This window comes from Mesoplodon mirus (genome assembly GCF_964341445.2).
Source record: "Mesoplodon mirus genome assembly, chromosome: 9".
Lineage (NCBI taxonomy): Eukaryota > Metazoa > Chordata > Mammalia > Artiodactyla > Ziphiidae > Mesoplodon > Mesoplodon mirus.
The window spans coordinates 28,730,656-28,747,108 of record NC_138985.1 but is presented as its reverse complement, the minus strand read 5'-3'; the positions used below and the strand labels follow the sequence as shown (position 1 = coordinate 28,747,108).

The 16,453-nt window shown below is 38.4% G+C and overlaps 1 protein-coding gene across 1 annotated transcript in view; it reads left to right on the top strand.

The window, feature by feature from the left end:
- Positions 1–239: 239 nt before the first annotated feature.
- The window catches only part of COA1 (cytochrome c oxidase assembly factor 1), a gene marked incomplete at its 3' end in the record, with an annotated part of 90,539 nt that continues 74,325 nt past the window's right edge, over positions 240–16,453 (top strand). Inside the window, 1 exon segment of the mRNA XM_082631720.1 lies at positions 240–321.

Sequence of the window (16,453 nt, the reverse complement as noted above, 5' to 3'; positions counted from 1 at the left end):
TATGTTGCAGGCTAACGGGGCGCAGAAAACAAAAAACGGAGATTTGAGGAGACAAACCCCCTCCCGGCTGGCGTACGAGCTTCCGAGAAGCCTGGCCGCTAAATCAATTTCAGCGCTGGACCCGGCCCTGGGGGGATCAGCACTCCTCCAGCTACACTCGCGTCCCGACTCTCTAGCCGCGCGAGGAGGCTACGCCGGAAGTCTCGACTGCTCCTCGAGGAGCGTGTCCACCCGCCGGCTTTTACCCCACCCACTCCCCACGCCCCACGTCCGGAAGGAGTCCTCACGCTTGCCGAGGCTCGGTACTTCTACGCCGGACAGGTAAGCGTCCCCGCGGGAGACAGAGTCGGGTTCCTCTCACCCCAGAAGCTTTTGTTCCCGTAGTCCTGAAGGCCGCGTTTGCACGCCGGGTGGACTGCTGCAGGGGGAGCCCTTCAGGGGCCACCTTGCTGTCGTCGCCGGGTCGCCACCTCCCGCAACAGCGTGGTTGGCGCCTGGGGGCCCGTGGTGGGGTCAGCGCCTCGGGATGCTACAGGGTTCTCCTCCCCCGCCCCCCTTTGTAGCTAACGGCGGCCTAGCCCTGTGGCCCTTGCTGAGCGTTTCCAGGAGCACATTTGTGAAGAGGTGGGGTCCTGTCGAAGAGGTGGAACTGGGCATTTTGTCGGTGGTCCCAAGTTACAACAGTCCGAGGAGGACCTTGCCCAGATGATTGTAGAAAGGAATTTTCTGGCTCGGTGGTCTTCATAGTTTTTGTCTCGTCACATTTGAGCTCCATACAGGGGCTGACGATAGAAGTGATTTTCAGTGTAAATGATTTTCACGTGTTTGTGTAAGTGTGTGTATGATTGTCAGTCAGTCTGTGCCTGTGTGTGTGTGTGAGAGGGAGAGGGGGAGAGAGCACGAGCGCTTGGTAGCTGTGTGTAGTTTAAAAAATCCATAAATATATTTTGCTTCTTGCTTTTCCTGGTCTCTTCCCCTAATTCCTCCTTACTCTCACCTGAGGGGTATTTCTCTACTTCACCTTTGGATAGAATTAGCAATTCTCTACCTAGGCTTTACACATTTAAAACACAGATCTGACCGTGTTAATCCTCTGCTTAAAATCTTACTGGTCTTCCCATTGTTTCAGGATAATACAAATTCCTTAGGCTGCCTTCAAGACCCTTCAAGGTCTTGATTCTGCTGAGTTTTTCAGTCTCATCTCCTTTCATGGAAGCACACATACACACTGTATATCCCCTGTCATGCCAACCTGCAGTAGTTTCATCTCTTTGGCTATGACAGAGTTTTATAATGGTTTACCCACATTTGGCAATTTATTTTTTCCACTCAGTCAAGATTTATTGAATTCCTGATATTGCGGGCACTGTTTTAGGAGCTGGGGATATAATGCGGAAAAAAACCCCAGCCCTATCTATAGTCCTTTTGAAAAATAACAGCTTGACTGAGATGTAGTTCACATACCATAGAATTATAAAATACACATAAATTTTTAGTGCATTCACAAAGTTGTGCAGCCAACACCCCAATCAATTTAAAAACATTTTCATCACTTCCAAAAGAAGCCCTGTACCCATTAGCAGGCTCTCCTGATTTCCTCCTTACCCCACCCCACTCGTAAACCTAACGAACTATTAATCTACTGAATATATATTTGGCTATTCTGGACAATTCATATAAATGAAATCATAAAGTATGTGACCTTTTTTGATTGTCTTTCACTTAACATTCATGTTCATCCATGTTGTAGCATGTATCAGCACTTCATTCCTTTTTATTGCTAGATAATATTTCATTGTATGGCTATACCACAATTTATTTATCCATTGGTCAGTTGATGGACATTTGGGTTGTTTTGGCTCTTACAAATAATGTTGCTGTGAACATTCATATGCAAGTTTTTGTGTGAACGTCATGATTTCATTTCTCTTGGGTATATACCCAAGAGTAGAATTGCTGGGTTGTATGGTAATTCTACGTTTAACATTTTGTGGAAATGCCAGACTTTTTTAAAGCAGCTGCACCATCTTATATTCCTGTAAGCGGTGTATGAAGGTTCTGATTTCTTCCCATCCTTGTCAACACTTGTCATTATCTGCTTTCTTTTTTTTTTTTTTTTTAATTCTAGCCATCCTAGTGGGTGTGAAGTGGTAACTCATTGTGGTTTTGATTTGTAGTTCCCTGATGGCTAATGACGGTTGAGCATCTTTTCCTGTGCTATTGGCCATTTGTATATCTTCTTTGGAGAAATATCTATGCCTATCCTTTGCCCATTTAAAAATTAGGCTATTTGCTTTTTGTCTTTGAGTTGTAAGAGTTCTTTATATATTCTAGGTCCAAGTCCCTTATCAGATATATGACAGTCATGTGGTTTATGCTATAGTTCCTGTAAATGGAAAACACATGAGGTTAATTTTTACTCTTCCTAGAGACCATGTTATAGATCTGTGGAGTAATTTAGAGTGAATTACTATGTGTGAAATACTGGGCCCAGGAAAGATGATGGGAAGAACCTGTGAGCAGCATTTTAAGATTTGAAAAATGAAGCAAGTGGAAACAGTTTATATAATTTTCCCATTCCCTACTGAGTTTTGTCTTTTCCGTATTGATTTGTAGGAGTTCTTTGTTTAGAGATATTAACCTACTGACTGTTAGATATGGGGCAGATATTTTCAGTCTATTTGCTTGTAAACTTTGTTTTTGTATCTTTTACTATGCTAAAGCTTTACATTTTTGTATAGTCAAAGACTGTCAGTCTTTTCCTTTAAAAGGCTTCTGGGGTACTGATGTAGTTTGGGATGCTATTCTTAAATGATGGGAGTTACAGAAACCGACACAGCAGTTCCCTGGTTAGTGTGACATCTGAGTCCATGGTACTATATTTAACGTTACAGGCAGGTCTTATTTTATTGTGCTTCGCAGTTACTGTGAAGGTCCCTGGCAAACGTGCATCAAGCAAGTCTATTGGTGCCATTTTTCCAACAGCGTTTGCTCACTTTGTGTTTCTGTGTCACATTGCGGTCATTCTCACAATATTTCAAACTTTTTCATTATTATTATATTTGTTATGGTGATCTGTCATCAGTGGTCCTTGATGTTACCATTGTAGTTGTTTTGGGGTGCCGTGAACCGTGCCCATATAAGACACTGAACTTAAATGAGAAATGTTATGTGTGTTCTGACTGCTCCACCAATTGACCGTTACCCCGTTTCTCTCTCTCCTTGGGCTTCCCTATTCCCTGAGACACGACAATATTGAAATTAGGCTAATTAACAACCCTGCATTGGCCTTTAAGTGTTCAAGTGAAATCAGGTATTGCACTTCTCTCACTTTAAGTCAAAAGCTAGAAATGACAAGCTGGTGAGGAAGGCGTGTCAAAAGCCTAGATAGGCTGAAAGCTAGGCTTCTTGCACATAACAGTTAGCCAAGTTGTGAATGCAAAGAAGTTCTTGAAGGAGATGAAAAGTGTTACTCTGGTGAACACACAAATGATAAGAAAGCGAAACAGCCTTATTGCTGATATGGAGAAAGTTTTAGTGGTCTGGATAGAAGATCTAATCACCACAGCACTCTCTCAAACCAAAGCCTAAATTCAGAGCAAGGCCCTAACTCTGCTCAATTCTGTGAAGGCTGAGAGAGGTGAGGAAGCTGCAGAAGATAAGTTTGAGGCCAGCAGAGGTTGGTTCATGAGGTTTAAGGAAAGAAGCCGTCTCCATAACAAAAGTGCAAGTTGAAGCAACAAGTGCTGATGTAGAAGCTGCAGCAAGTTATCCAGAAAATCTAGCTAAGATAATTAATGAAGGTAGGTACACTAAACAGTGGATTTTTAACGTAGATGAAACAGCCTTATCTGGGAAGAAGATGCCATCAAGGACTTTTATAGTTAGAAGTCAATGCTTGGCCTCAAAGGACAGGCTGACTCTGTTAGGGGCTAATGCAGCTGGTGACTTTCAGTTAAAGCCAGTGCTCATTTACCATTCCAAAAATCCTAGGGCCCTTAAGAATTTTGCTAAATCTACTCTGCCTGTGCTCTTTAAATGTGCTCTTTAAAGCCTGGATGACATCACATCTGTTTACAATATGCTTTACTGGCTGTTTTAAGCCCCCTGTTGAGACCTACTGCTCAGAATAAAAGATTCCTTTCAAAGTACTGCGGCTCATTGACAATGCACCTGGTCACCCAAGAGCTCTGATGGAGATGTACGATGAGATTAATGTGGTTTTCATGCCTTTTAACACAACTATTCTGCAGCATATGGATCAAGGGGTAATTTCGACTCTCAAGTCTTACTATTTAAGAAATACATTTTGTAAGGGTAGAGCTGCCAGAGATAGTGATTCCTCTGATGGATCTGGGTGAAGTCAATTGAAAACCTTCTGGAAAGGATTCACCATTCTACTTGCCATTAAGAACATTCATGATTTACAGGAAGAGGTAAAAATATTAACAGGAATTTGGAAGAAGTTGATTCCAAACCTCATGGATAACTTTGAGGGGTTCAAGACTTCAGTGGAGGATATAACTACAGATGTGGTGGGAAGAGCAAGAGAGCTAGAATTAGAAGCCTAAAGATGTGAGTGAACTGCTGTGATCTCATGATAAAACTTTAATGGATGAGGAGTTGCTTCTTATGGATGAGCACAGAAAGTGGTTTCTTGAGATGGAATCTACTCCTGGGGAAGATGCTGTGAAGATTGTTGAAATGATAACAAAAGATTTAGAATATTACATAGACTTAGTTGATAAATCTGTGGCAGAGTTTGAGAGGATTGACTCCAATTTCGAAAGAAGTTCTACTGTGGGTAAAATGCTGTCAAACAGCATTGCATGCTATAGAGATCATTTGGGAACGGAAGAGTGAATCGATGCGGTGGACTTCATTGTTGTCTTGTTTTAAGAAATGGCCATGGCCACCCCAGCCTTCAGCATCTACCAACACCAAGGCAAGATCCTCCACCAGCACGAAGATTACAACTGTTTGAAAGCTCACATGGTGGTTAGCATTTTCTAGCAATGAAGTATTTTAAAGTTATGTACATTGGCTTTTTTTAAGATACGATGCTATTGCACACTTAATAGACTGCAGTATAGTATAAACATAACTTTTATAGGCACTGGGAAACCAAAAAATTTGTGTGACTCACTTTATTGCAATATTTGCTTTGTTGTTGTGTTCTGGAGCCGAACCCACAATATCTCCAAGGTGTGCCTATAGAGCATTCATTGTTTCAGACACTTGTGCCTCCCTATCTCTCTGCCTTGAAAAATATGCTAAAATCTGCTTCAGCTTTGTTGGTTCATTTAATTTTCTATTTCAGACGGACTCCTAGAAGTTATTTCCTTGTTCTCATCGTCATGTTTAGTCTACTGCATTAGATTTGTGAGAGCTGTATTGGACAGTTGGTCATCAAATAGTAGGTACTTATTACATGCCAGCAGAAGTTTATTTGAAGATTTTATGTGTGCAGAGCTTGAATGTAACTGCTGGTTCTATATTGATTGGGGCATGCTGGGAACAGTAGTTTTATAAAATCCTATTAACGTTATTTTGGTGTTTGTTTTTCTCATTTCATTGGTTTAAAGATAGTAGTAATTCAGGTATTTTTAGGATCTCTGAACATTTTGAGTAACTGAGGAGAGCTATATACCATAGCTCCTTAGAAAATTTGCATTTCTATTTTACATGCAATATCTAGGGCTTCATTGTTTCCCTGTGGCCTGATTTGTTAGGAGGACTCTGTTTCTTGCTCTAGTGTTTGTTTTTTTTTTTTTTTAAATTGTGGTAAAATGTACAGAATATGAAACTTAGCATTCTAACCATTTTAAGTGTACAATTCAGTGACATTAAGTACATTCATGTTGTTGTGCAACCATCACCACCATCCTCTCTAGAACTTTCATTTTCCTAAACTGAAACCCTGTATACCTGTTAAATAATAACTCCCCATTCCCCCCTCTCTCCAGCCCCTTGTAACCACCATTCTACCTTTTGTCTCTGGAATCATAAAATATTTGTCCTTTTGTGTCTGATTTATTTCACTTTGCATAATGTCTTTAAGGTTCATCCATATTGTAGCATATTGCAGAATTTTCTTCCTTTTTAAGGGTAAATAATATTCCATTGTATGCATATATCATATTTCGTTTATCCATTCATTAGTTCATAGACATTTGGGTTGTTTACATCTTTTGGCTATTATGAATAGTGCTTCTATGAACATTGGTCCAGTTATCTGTTTGAGCTCTTTTGAGTGTGTACCGTAAGTGGAATTGCTGGGTCATAGGGTAATTCTCTGTTTAATATTTTGAGGAACCATTCATATGCTTCAGTGTTTTTTGTCATTCACATAAAATATGAGATTTAAATAAACTGTGTAATTTAGGCAAGTATTAATTACCACATTTACTTTTCTAAAAATATAAATTCAAAGAGCCATCTCCTAGTTGAAGGGATGTAGGGGTTTTTGTCTTAGGACTTGGAGATCTTGGAGTTTTAAAATTATGTACTAGAATTCAGATTAAGTAACAGGTTTATCTGTATAGGTTCCCAAATCCTAAACTTCTTTATGATCTAAGCCCCTGTTTTTTTGTTTTGTTTTGTTAACTCTGTGTATTCAGTCTTTTTGGGCAAATTACTCATCATGGCAGATGGTAAGATGGAGGTGAGTTCGCATACTTGTATTGTTGCAAAGTTCTGGATTGTTCTGTTACCATTCTGCTGCTTTAGTTGGATACTCTGGCAGTTACTCAGGTATGCTGTGAATACTGCTGCTTCTGGCAAGCAAGTTCACCTCTGCCGGTGCAAAGATATCCATGTCATTAACTGGTGAAGGATGGGAAATGGCCACTGTTATTCTTTTATTACTGTACAAGTATTTTTTCAACGATTCCCCTGATGTTGGAAGTGTAAGTTGTTTTGGGTACGGGGATCCCTCTCAGTAACTGGCCTCCCTGAGATAAATGGGGAAGTGTAGGTAAACAGACAACAGTATGACTCAACCAAATCTTAGAAAACTAAGATCTCATGCCTGCCAGACCCTCTCTCTTCCCCTTCCCCTCATTTGCAACATCTTTCATAAACTCCTGTTTAATATTTCCTCATCACTGTTACGGCCCATACCCCATGGTAAATAGCAAGCGTACTACCAGGAGAGATGGAAGGAACAAATATGTTAATGTGACTTTCGCTCTCAGTTTGGGTCCATTTGTCATCTGGGCTCTCACCTGACCATCCATCTTGTGGGCTCTTGGCACCTTATGGCATTTGGCATCTACAGATGCACTGGAAAGGTCCCCAAATGGATTTGGATGCTCCAGACTCTTGGAACTTGAATATAACTTAGATTTGTATGTGATTTCCCTAGCATCCAGCAAATACCAAGATTACATAGGTGCTGAGTACCCACCTTGGCCTGTTTATGCCTCAGCTCTTTGAGTAAGGCAAAACACAATCACATAAAAATGCCTTTGTAAGACTTTTTTTTGAGGTTACCAGACAAAGGTGAATATAAATTCCTAGTTTTTGGTAATAGATTGTTTGTTACCTTTCATCAGACTTATCGATACTAGGGACAAAGTGATTTACTTCTAGTGTACGTCAGTAGCCTTTAGAAACACTTCCAGGTCCGTATTTAAATATTTCAACATGCTTACGTCAGATTAGGACCTTTCAAATTTTATTTGGGCCACAGGCCTTTGGGCTACAAATGGCAAAACTGTTGAATTTTATGTGAATACTTTTGCATTTTAACTTTATGATTTTTCCTCCTTTCTATAAGCATATGGCACTATTTTTATTCTCTTAGTCTGTATCTGTCTTTTAAAAAATTATCATATAGTAAAATTGTTTCACTTTTTGGTTTAGTTCTGTGAATTTTTATTTTTTAATAAATTTATTTATTTTACTTTATTTTTGGCTGTGTCGGGTCTTCGCGGCTGCACGCAGGCTTTTCGTTGCGGCGAGTGGGGGCTACTCTTCGTTGTGGTGCACAGGGTTCTCATTGCGGTGGCTTCTCTTGTTGCGGAGCACGGGCTCTAGGTGCGTGGGCTTCAGTAGTTGTGGCACCTGGGCTCAGTAGTTGTGGCTCGTGGGCTCTAGAGCGCAGGCTCAGTAGTTGTGGCTCACGGTCTTAGTTGCTCTGCCGCATGTGGGATCTTCCTGGACCAGGGCTTGAACCTGTGTCCCCTGCATTGGCAGGTGGATTCTTAACCACTGTGCCACCAGGAAGCCCCTTAGTTCTGTAAATTTTAATACATGTATAGATTTGTGTGACGGCAACTATAACCAAGGTATATACCTCACCTCAGAAACTCCCATGTGCTGTCTCTTCACTGTCACCTTTCCCTCACCCAGGTAACCAAAACCAAAAAAGTAAATGTCATTTTGTGCTTTTTATTTAGAGAAACAGTAAGGTTGTGTCCCTTTTTTTCCTCTTTGCCAGTGATTTTTATCCAAATGTGATGGGGCTAAAAAGGATAAAATAAACATAATCCCTTTTCATTTTCTTTCGGAAACTTGCAGTCTTTCTCACAAACTGGATTAGGAATAAAAACATTTTCCTTGTGATTCCTTCCAGAAGGTGGCAGTGTTGTGCTATAATAGGACGTAAAGATCATCTGCTGGAAAGTACCAATAATTAAGTTTTTACTTCAGGAAAACAGGACAGTTAATTAAGAATTAACATTTAACTCTAGAATCTGTTTTCTTTGGATCAGTCACAAAGTCTGTCTTATTCCTAGCAAAGCAGTCTGTGGATAAAATCATCCTTTAATTCTTTCATATTTGTTTTCAAATAGTTTTAAATGTTTGCAGAGGTAGGAGTTAACTTTAAGGTTAACCTTTGTGGCAAGAATAACTCCAGTGTTATGGATTAATCTGTGAGTCACAGAATCAGTCGTATCCGTGAGACCTCAGGTGTTTTATATTTCAACCTTCTTTGTCACAGGTAGGAACCCCGTCTGTAACATCCCTCACAACTGGTGGCATTAATTAATTAGCAGATGGAGCAGATGCAGAAGAAAGATACAGATTTTGATTGCCAGCATCCTGAGTTTGAAGCTTTAATGGAGATACTCAGTGAGAAATGATGAAGTGGAGCTTGTGAGACATTCACACTTAGGTGACTCGCAGGTTTTCAAACCTAATCCACTCAAAAAGGGATTCCCTTTCTCCTTATACTTCCAGCAGCTTACATCTGACAGTATATACTTCCCTGGGAACTGGGTCAATCCAGATGCTCATGCAAGGTACTTGGGATCATCTTTAAGACCTCTCAACGTTCTCTTAATTCTACCTCTTAGGTAGAATTCCTCAAACCTGGTTACTTCATCTCTGCCTCTGTCATCCTAGTCCAGACTACCTTTGTCTCTCACCTGGATACTGCTTTCTAATTGGTCTGCCCAAATGTGTTAATACTTTATTTTTCACACAAAAGATATTCTAAAAAATATAAAATCGGATCATATCAAACTCCTGCTTGAAACTCTTCTATAATATGCCTTTAAACTTAGAATAAACCTGAAATATTTAACTTGATCCACACCAATCCTCCCTTCCAGCCCCACCCCCTGATCTAGCCTCTCTGCTTACTGCTACAGCTTCACATCATGCCACTGTCCCCTTGTTCACTGTGCTCCATCCTCTCTTTATTCCTTGATTGGAGGAGAGGAGGAGAATAGAACAGGGAGGCCTGTTTTTAAGCCAACATGCATTTTAGGTAAAGAAATGATGGCTTAGTAATTTATTAAAGTTCGTGGCTCATGGGGACATTTTCATAGCAATCAGGAACTCATTGCTTTGTCACTTTTCAACACCTCAACTTAAATCTAGGGATAAATGCACATCTCAGTTCAGATTCTGTGTGGAAAAAAAATTATATTCTGACTGAGAAAAGGAAATTTAGGACCAGGCAGCCATTACATGTTATATTCCAAGTGTGGCTAATCCTTTGTATTTGAGAGCTTTCACTCAGTGTGTCTAAAATGACTCAATTTTTGTAATTTCATCCTTCTAGCATTTAATTATGCATTCTTTGTTTTTCACGTGTGTGAGTCTTGCCTCAGCAACCAATTGGACCTCACCACCATCTGGGGCTTAGATGCTAATGGTGGCATCCCGAATAAGTGATAGTTGTGCAGCCTGTTCTTGAGTTTCTTGCTTCCCAGGGCAGTTCATTCCTTTTTGGGATAGTTTTGTCTGTTAAGAAGTCCTTCTCTATCTTGTACCAGATCTCTGGTTTGCAGTTTTCCCACACTGGTTCTAGCTTTCCTTGGAGGCATAGAGAACAAGCCTAACTTCTCTTCCCACATTAGGTCTTTAGCTGTTGAAGTAGCTCTTGTAGCTCCCAGCATATTCCCCCTGATAAACCTTCTCAGCTTCTTCAAGTATTTCTCAGTGTTTTCACTCTTCTGGGCACTTTCTACTGACTGTCTTCTAGTTTAGTGTTTGAAAGTGTGTTTTGAGACTACCTGCAACACAGTCACTTAAGATACTTGTTAAAAATGAAGATTCCTGTTGGATTAAGATGGTAGATTGACTTCTGATCTTGCTCCCTATTGAAACCCCACTAAAACTATAGTAAAGATCCAAAGGACAGAACGTTAGGAAAGGAGATAAGAACAATACAATTTGAAAAACTGAAAAGCCCAAGCAAGAGTGAATGGAAATTTATCTCGACCCCCAAGAATCATGACCCGTAAATTGGCAGAAGGAAAAACTGAAACTAATCATATTTACCCTGTAAATCCTCAAGAAGCTCAAGAACTGGGTAGTGCCAGGTATTCCTGGAAATTGCGATACAAGGGAGATAAAATAAGGAAGACTGGGTGAATATTGCCGATTAGTAACTCCCAATGGATGCTGTTCACCTTGGGACAGATGCTGAAGGCTCAAAGCGATGATCTCTGGATAAAGTAGCATTTCCTTACAGGAAGGCATTCCTAGAATTTCTCAGGAAATTTTAGGTTTATTCGAATCCCAAATCCTGAGGAAAGTCATTGAAAAAGTCAGGAAAACAGAAAAAAGGATTTAAAAATTTCCCAAGAATTAAAGCTTAACATATTATTGGATACCATTGGTTCTGAGAGTTCCCCTGGCATCAAGTGGAAAGCAAGAAAGGGGCATGCTGACGCTGAGTAGAAAGTAAAGGTCTGGGAGCTGAGACAGACATCTGGGAGAAAAGCATCATGGTTTAATCAGTTGGTCTTACTCATAGTTGTTGCCATCTTATAAATATGTTTTCATGCTCTACCTGCTGCTAACAGGTATTCTTAAAAGTAAAATAAGTTTATATGCATTATAAATCCTATGAGTGGTGTCCCAAGAAATAACAAACTTGGGAGCAAAATAAATCTGTAAACTGGCAGTTACAACATAATATTCTGTGTAGTACTGTTAACCTTGTTATGAGATCTCAATGTTGTATATATAAATATTAGCCAATAATGTTTGTTGGTGTTTTCAAGTTCAGCATATTCACTGATAGACTGTGGGTTTTTTTTTTTTTGTTTGTTTTTTTTGAAATAACAGAGGAATTGAAAAGAAGGTTTGAAATTTTTTGTGGAATACTCCAATATGAAATGAGAACTTAATCTAAAAGCCGAAATAGTAAAAGCAGTATTTCAAAGCAAAGCCAAAACCAGAGTAAGCAGACAAAATACTTTGTCGTAAAAAAAAAAAAAAAAAAAAAGGAGTTTATATGAAGCAATGTGTACCCTAACACTCAACTTGAGGGATGCTTTTTGATACACTCTGAATTTGACCAGTGTCAACACAAATGAATGAAAATTTTCTGCATCTGGAATATTTGTTATGAAAGACTATTGAACAGGACAAGTAATACATGGTACATTTAAAAATTTCATTTTTAGAATGATAACTTCTAAATATTTATAGTATTTCAACTTTTACAAGGATTTTTATTTGGCATTTATTTTGTATTAATGTTTCTTTTATAAGGTCTTTTTTTCCCCTCAGATTTCTTGAGGTATAATCAATGTATAACATGTAAGTTTAAGATGTACAACGTGATGCCATTTGTAGCAACATGGATGGACCTGGAGATTATCATATTAAGTGAAGTAAGTCAGACAGAGAGAGAGAAATATCATATGGTATCACTTATATGTGGAATCTAAAAAAAAAAGTGATACAAATGAACTTATTTATAAAACGGACTCAGAGTTAGAGAATGAACTTATGGTTACTGGGGAGAAGGGTGGGGGGGTAGGTATAGAATACCTATACCTAGGTATAGGTATATACCTATAGGTATATACCTATACCTATACCTATAGGTATAACTACCTATACCTATACCTAGGTATAGGTATAGGTAGTTTGGGATTGACATGTACACACTGCTATATTTAAAATAGATAACCAACAAGGACTTACCGTATAGCACAGGGAACTCTGCTTAATATTCTGTAATAACCTAAATGGGAAAAGAATTTGAAAAAGGATAGGTACGTGTATATGTATAACTGAATTACTTTGCTGTACTCCTGAAACTAGCACAACGTTGTTAACTATACTCCAAAATAAAAAAAAGATGTACAACGTGATGACTTGGAACACGTGTATTTTGAAATGATTGCTACAGTAGGGTTAGTTAATACCTCTGTCGCCTCACATAATTACCATTTGTGTGTGGGTGTGTGGTGAGAACATTTAAGATCTACTCTCTTAGCAACTTTCAAATATATAACACAGTATTGACTGTAGTCACTATGCTGTATGTTAGATCCCTAGAATTTATTCATCTTATAATTGGAAATTTGTACCTCTTGGCCAATATCTTCTCATTTCCCCAATCCCCAGCCCCTGGCAAACACCGTACAGATTTTAGAATTGTTTTCTATTTCTGTAAAAAAATGCCATTGGAATTTTCATAGGGATTGCATTAAATCAACAGATGGCTTTGGGGTAGTATGGTCATTTTATTTATTTATTTATTTGGCTGCGTCGGGTCTTAGTTGCGGCACACAGGATCTTTGTTGAGTCATGTGGGATCTTTTTGTTACAGCGTGCGGTTGGCTCGGGTTTCTCTCTAGTTGCAGCACTCGGGCTTCTCTCTAGTTGTGGCGTGTGGGTTCTGTAGTTGTGGCGTGCTGGTTCTGTAGTTGTGGCGTGCAGGCTCCAGAGTGTGTGGGCTCTGTAGTTTGTGGCATATGGGGTCTCTTGTTGACGTGCGCGGGTTCAGTAGTTGTGGTGCGCAGGCTTAGTTGCCCCGTGGTGTGTGGGCTCTTAGTTCCCTGACCAGGGATTGAACCTGTGTCCCCTGCATTGGAAGGCAGATTCTTTACCACCGGACTACCAGGGAAGTCCCAGTATGGTCATTTTAACAGTGTTGTCTTCCAGTTGATTATCATGGGATATAATTCCATTTATTTGTGTCTTCTTCAATTTCTTGGGATCATGGGATATAATTTATAATCATGGGATATAGTTCCATTTATCTGTGTCTTCTTCAGTTTCTTTCATTAGTGTCTTATAGTTTTTAGAATATAGATTTTTCACCTTCTTGGTTAAATATATTTCTAAGTATTTATTGTTTTCAGTATTATTATAAAGGGGATTGTTTTCATTATTTTTCAGTATTTCATTGTAAATGAATAGAAATGCAGTCGATTTCTATATGTTGATTTTGTATCATGTAATTTTACTGAATTTGTTGATTAGTTTTAACAGATTTTTGGTATAGTCTTCAGGATTTTCTCTATATAAGATCATGTTATTTGCGAACAGAGACACTTTTCTTCTTTCTGATTTGTATGCCTTTTATTGACTAATTGCTTTGGCTAACACTTCCAGTACTGTGTTGAATAGGAATGGTGAGAATGGGCATCCTTGTCTTATTCCTGATCTTACAGGAAAGACTTTCAGCATTTCACCATTGAGTATGATATTAACTGTTGTCTGGCCTTTATTATGTTGATGTATGTTTCTTCTGTACCCTCTTTGTTGAGAGTCTTTATCATGAAAGGATGTGGAATTTTTGTCAAATGATTTTTCTGCATCTATTGAGATGATAATATGATTTTTAACCTTCATTTTGTTAAGTCACATTTGTTGATTTGCAGATGTGGAACCATTCTTGCATCCTGGGGATAAATTTCAGTTGAACATGGTGACCTTCTGATGTGCTATAGAATTGAGTTTGCTTGTATTTCGCTGAGAATTTTTGTATCCATATTCATCAGGTATGTTTACTTATAGTTTTCTTCTGTTGTAGTCAGTATCTGACTTTGGTATCAGGATAATGCTGGCCTGGTAAAATGAGTTTCCTCCTCTTTAGTTGTTTCCAAGAGTTTAAGAAGGATTGTTATTAATTCTTTTTCAAATATTTGGTAGAATTTATTAGTGAAACCAGCTATTCCTGTTGTTAGGAGTTTTTTTTATTACTGAATCAATCTCCTTACTCCTATTGGTCTGTTCATATTTTCATTTTTTTCATGATTCAGTCTTGGTAGGGTTTTTGTTTCTAGGAACTTGTCCATTACATCTAGGTTATCCCAATTTGTTGGCATACAATTGTTTTATAGTAGTCTCTTCTGATCGTTTGTATTTGTGGTATTGGATGTAATGTCTCCTCTTTCACTTCTGATTTTGTTTGTCTTCTTTTTTTTTTTTTGGCTAAAGGATTTTGAATTTTGTTTATTTCACCAAAAACCAGCTCTTACTTTTGTTGATTTTTCTGTTATTTTTCTGGTCTCAATTTGACTTATTACTGCTCTCGTCGTTGTTATTTCTTCCCTTCTGCTAACTTTGGGCTTAGTTTGATCTTCTCTTTCTAGTTTCCTGAGGTGTAAGTTTAGGTCGTTTATTTGAGATCTTTCTTTTTCTTAATATAGGCATTTAGAGCTATAAACTTCCCTCTTAAAACTGCATTTGTTGCATCCCATGCATTTTGGTATGTTGTGTTTTCTTTTTCATTTGTTTCAAGATTTTTAAAATTTTCTTTTTGATTCCTCCTTTAACCATTGGTTGTTCAGGGATGTGCTGTTTAATTTTCACACATTTTTGAATTTTCCAGTTTTCCTCCTGTTAATGATTTCTAGTTCCATACCATCTAGGTCAGAAAAAGGTACTTGGTATGATTTCAGTTTTTTAAATTTGCTAAATAAGACTTGTTTTGTGACTGCATGTATGATCTGAGTTGGAGTATGTTTTGTGTATGCTTGGGAATGTGTATTCTGCTGTTTTGGGGGTGGGGTGTTCTATATATTGGTTTTCTGTCTGGGTGATCTGTCCATTTAAGTGGGGCACCAAAGTCCCTTACTATTATTGCACTGTTGTCTGTTTCTCCCTTTGTATGTGCTTAGGATACGTAGTTGCTCCATTGTTAGATGTACATGCACACACAAACACACATATCATTGCTCTATCCTCTTGGTGAATTGATCCCTTTGTCATTATATAGTAATCTTCTTTGTCTCTTTTTCCAACTTTTGGGTTAAAGTCTGTCTTCTCTGAAATAAATACAGCTACTTGTGCTCTCTTTTGGTTTCCATTTGTATGGAATATCCCTTCTGTCCTTTCATTTTGAGACTGTGTGTGTACCTGAAGCTGAAGTTTGTCTCTTCTGTGCGTCACATAGTTGGGTCTTGTTTTTATTTGTGTAGCCACTCTGTACCTTTTGATTGGAAAATTTAATCCATTTACATTAAGTAATTATTGATAGGTAGGGACTTATTAATGCTGTCTTATTGTTTTCTGGCTGTTTTATAGTTTCCTTGTTCCTATCTTCTCCTGCTGTCTTCTTTTGTACATTGATGATTTTCCATAGCTTGATTTCCTTCTCTTTATCTTTTGTTTACCTACTGCAGAGTTTTCTTCCTTTGTTAACATTAGGCTTATATACAACATCTATAGATATAACAGTTTATTTTACACTGATAACAATTTAACTTTGAATACATACAAAAATGACCATTTAATCTCTCCATCATTTATGTTTTTGATGTCAGAATTTATAACTAGCTTACAAGTAACTAATGGTAGCTATAGTTATTTTTCATACTTTTGCCCTTTATTCTATATATAGAGTTAAGTGGTTAAAACACCAACATATTACATTATTAAAATATTCTGAATTTGGTTATATACTTACTTTACCAGTTTGTTTTATATTTTCATGTTACTAATTAGCATCCTTTAATTTCAGCTTGTAGAAGTCCTTTTAGCATTTTTTGTAAGGCAGGTATGGTGGTGATGAACTCCAGCTTTTGTTTGCCTGGGAGCATCCTAATCTTTCTTTCATTTCTGAAGGACAACTTTGCCGGGTAATTTTGTTTGTTTTTAATTTTTGGCTGCATTGGGTCTTTGTTGCTTCATGCAGGCTTTCTCTAGTTGCGGCGAGTGGGGGCTACGCTTCGTCGCGGTGCATGGGCTTCTCATTGCAGTGGCTTCTCTTGTTGTGGAGCATAGGCTCTAGGGGCACGGGCTTCAG